Here is a 4,351-nt window from a genome sequence, read left to right as displayed (position 1 = left end):
GACCACACCAAGGTACAATGATCTGTTAGAGTATGATTTCACCTATTTACTTACATAAATGTCCAGACTTTCAGAAATACCTTTGCAGGCATCGCATCCATTCTGCAATATTTTCTGTAACAGCGTTTATCTATTTAAAATAAAATAACACAGTTTGTTGTATTTTGTGTTATGTATAACTTAATTGGATTTTACAAAAACTTGTAAATATCCTTTAACTTCTACAATGCATTAGTTCTCAAACTTCATAATGCTGTAACCCTTTAACACAGTTCCTCATACTGTGGTGACTCCAGCAATAAAATTATTTCACTGATACTTTACACCTATAATTTTGACACTATTATGAATCATAATGTAAATACCTAATATGCAGGATATCTGATACATGACTCCTGTGAAAGGATCCTTGACCTCCAGAGGGGTCACAATCCCCAAGCTGAACACCATTGTTCTAATGCCTTTTAGATCAATGAAACTTCATTTCACATATGGCTAATAAGAATCTTCTTTTAAGATTTATTTCTTCATTAGTGATGTAGCTTTCCCTACTGTTATATGAATATAATGTCAACAAAGTGAAGTACATCACTGTCCATGATCTGTCTGCCCAATGCTCTTAAAGACTTAATGACAGGATGTTCCAACAAAATTCCTTTCTCCTCTGGACAGGGTCATGTTAAATTCTCTAGTTATTTGTCCTTAAACTTTGAAAATGATTTTACTGGGATTGCTTTAACTCTTTCTCCATTCAATTTGATGTTGGCTTTGGGTTTGCTGTATATTGCTTTAATTATGTTTAGGTATATGCTTTAAATCACTGATTTCTCTGAGATGTTTAACATGAAGGGGTGTGGATTTTGTCAGATGTTTTTGTGGCACCTAACGAAATGATCATGTGATTTTTCTCTTTCGGTTTGTTTACATAGTGGATTACATTGATATATTTTTTTTATGTATTGAACCATCCCTGTATCTCTGGGATGAAACCTCCTTGTTGATAGTAAATAATTTTTTAAAATGTGTTTTTGGGTTCTGTTTGAGAGAATTTTATTGAGTATTTTTGCTTCGATGTTCATAAGTGAAATTGGTCTGAAATACTCTTTTTTTTTCTTTAAGTCTTTGTGTGGTTTATTTATCAGGGTGTATTATCCTGGGTCCAATTCTGGATTGTAGTTTATTCCAGATATAGTCAAACTGACAACCAAGAATAGCCACTACACAGGGTGGCTACCTAATTCATGGTAGTGTTCCTTCTGGTTCTATTTTGTGGAATAGTTTGAGGAGTATAGGTACTGGTTTTTCTTTGAAAGTCTAGTAGGATTCTGCACTAAAATCATATGGCCCTGGGCTTTCTTTTTTCTTTTTTTCTTTTTTTTTCTTTTTTTGGTTTGGAGACATTTAATGGATTCTTCTATTACCTTATGGGCTATAGGAGTGTTTCAATATTTTACCTGTTCTTGATTTAACTTTGGTAAGTACTTTCTTTCTAGAAAATCATCTATTTCACTTAGATTTTTCAGCTTTGTGATCTACAGGCTTTTGAAGTAAGACCTGATGATTTTTTAAATTTTTTTTTTTGTTTGTGCTGTTATGTCTCCCTTTCATTTCTGATATTGTTTTCCTCAAAGAACTATCTCTTGGGATTTTGATTCTTTATATTATTCTCTGTGTTTCTAATCGATTGATTTAGCCATGAGTTTGACTATTTCCTGCTATCTACTTCTCCTGGTATGTTTTCTTCTTTTTGTTCTAGAACCTTCAAGTGTGCTGTTAAATTGCTAGTATGAGATCTCTTCAATTTCTTTATGAAGGCGCTTAGTGCTATGAACTTTCTCTTAGCACTGCTTTCATTTTGTCTCACAAATTTGGATACACCTTCATTTTCATTGAATTCTAAAAAGTTTTTTAAATCTTTATTTCTTTCCTGACCAAGGGATCATTGAGAAAGCCCATTTGAAGATGCTTGAATCTCACTTAGAAGGGAAAGTAATGGAGTCATAGGAGGCAGAGGGAGGAAGAAGGTAACTAGATGGGAGAGGGGATGGGGAGGAATATGGCAGTTTCAGTATCAGATGTGGGAAGAAACAGGAGAGAAGGACAGAGAGACAGGAGAACAAACAGAAATCTGCAGCTCTTGGGCAGGGAATCTCTAGGAAGCCCCAGAGACCTGAGATGGGGAGGCTCCGGGAAGTCAATGAGGGTAACCTCAAAGGAGATGCCTAACAGACATGAAACTAGAAGAGACTACATCCTGTAGGCAGGCAGGATCCTGAGTGGAGGGATAAGGACACCAATCCAACTACAAACTATGAACCCAAAATTTGATCTGTCTAAAATCAACAAAAGGACCAAGATGGAGCAGAGACTGAAGGAATGGCCAACTAATAGCCTTCCTAACTTGAGACCCATCCCATTGACACCAATCCCTGAAACTATTAATGATACTCTGTTATGCTTGCATATAGGAGCCAAGTATAACTGTCCTCTCAGTGGCTCTAGCAAGTATCTGACTGAAATAGATGCAGATACCCATAGCCAAACATTAAATGGAGGTCAGGGACTCTTATGGAAGAACAGGGAAAGGATTAAAGACCATGAAGGGGATAAGATCTCCACAGGAAGACCAATATTGTCAACTAACTTGGACACTTGGCAGTTCTAAGAGACTGAGCTACCAACAAATGAGTATACACAAGCTAGACTGAGGCCCCCAGTACGTAGTCCTGTCTTGTCTGGCCACAGTGGAAGAGGATACACTCAACCTTGCAGAATCTTGATGGCAAAAGTTAGGAAGAAAGCCAGGGAGGGTCTACCCTCTAAGAGGATAGGGAGAGGGAATGGGAAGAGGGACTCAGTAAGAGAGATACTAGGAGCAGGGAAGTGTTTGGGGTATAAATAAATAAATACATAGAAAGAAAAAACTGAATAATGTAGTCTTGGAAACCCATCTTTAGATTAATACTATAGAATTATGATTAAAATTTACACAAGAAAATCATTACAAAATAATCATAAAGGAAAGAAAAATGCACAGCAATATTTTCAGAGAGATTAATTTAACAAATCCAAGGATTAAACATGTGAACCAAATCTTGAGAGCATGGTTGCACAATACTGGAATAATGTGCCTTGGAATAAATAACAAACTGCTTGGTACATCCGTTTTTCTTCCTCTTTCAAATAGAAATTTACATTCATTTTTGCCTCATGGATGTGGAAGAATTTTCAGTTATTTATAATCATAATTTTTCAGTAAAATGAGAGGTACTGTTTGTTGTAGTAATGTAACATAGGAAAACAAGATGAAGGTTTCGCTGCCTTTCTTGGAGTTAAAGGTAGCAGTGCTAATCCATTTGAAAGACATCCTAACCATTGCTTAATGACGTCTTTCTGCTGCTCTGACCCTCTCCATTAACTTTTAAAGACACTAGACTGTTCTTAGGTGAAACTAATTGTTGAAATTACACATATAGTTCAATATGTATATGGATGTGTGCATGAGCACAAATAAATACATTTTGCATTTAATACATGCAAATGTGTGTATAGTCTGTTTTTATGAAGGTCGTGTGTAGGGTCCCCTCAAGTTGGATGTATCACTTCCAAGTCTTTGTCAGTTCAGTGCATTGCATCCTTCACATCACTGATAATGTGTCACTCACTCCAAGTCTCCTTCCTTGTTAATCTTATCTAAATAGAGACTTGGGTACAGAGAACAGGTCTAAACTTAGTATACTAGGATAGATTTTTTTTTACAATCTATTGAAAAGACAGCAGTGTTTTTAATCTTTTGCAAGATAAATGACTCCTCATCTTTATACTTTCTTCTTTCCTAAAACATTTGCAAGTTTATAATCACAAAATTCATTTACCTCAGACACCAAAATAAATGTATTATCTTCGTAGTAGTAGTTACAACTTTATTAAAAATACTTTGCAACTTGGTCACTTTATTGGGCAGCTTTTCTTGATTAATTATAAATTGCTAATATTTCTTGAGACTGCATATTCACTTCATAATGTTTCCTTAAAGCTCCAATGTGTTCTGATGACTCAGGGTACAGGTTATACACAAAGAAAACCCAAACAGACATTCAAGGCTTTTCCATGTCATATTTATTGTGTATTCTGCTATGCTCTTAAGCATATGTCCACGTCTACATAAGCAGAGAATCTTATTTAGGAAACCACCATTCTTTTTGCACTAACAGATTTATGTAGTATCATCTCTCATTTTCCTAGCCAGAAAAGTTCTGATTACATACAAATTAGAGTGTCAGTCTGCCACGGACCGGGATTTCTCGCGGGGTCCCTGTTCCGCGGGACAAGGGATTCTGGCCAGGTGGGC

The 4,351-nt window shown here is 36.0% G+C and overlaps 1 long non-coding RNA gene across 2 annotated transcripts in view; it reads right to left on the bottom strand.

Annotated features, from left to right (window-relative positions):
- The window catches only part of LOC116094298, a 37,926-nt gene that overhangs the window by 6,299 nt on the left and 27,276 nt on the right, over positions 1 to 4,351 (bottom strand). For both annotated transcript variants that reach the window (XR_004120031.1, XR_004120032.1), the window contains one exon: positions 55 to 130. This is a non-coding gene — a long non-coding RNA (uncharacterized LOC116094298). The remainder of the gene's footprint in view (positions 1 to 54; positions 131 to 4,351) is intronic.

This window comes from Mastomys coucha, unplaced genomic scaffold (genome assembly GCF_008632895.1).
Source record: "Mastomys coucha isolate ucsf_1 unplaced genomic scaffold, UCSF_Mcou_1 pScaffold16, whole genome shotgun sequence".
Classification (NCBI taxonomy): Eukaryota; Metazoa; Chordata; class Mammalia; order Rodentia; family Muridae; genus Mastomys; species Mastomys coucha.
The sequence above is the reverse complement of the archived record's forward strand: the minus strand, read 5'-3'. Positions and strand labels throughout refer to the sequence as shown.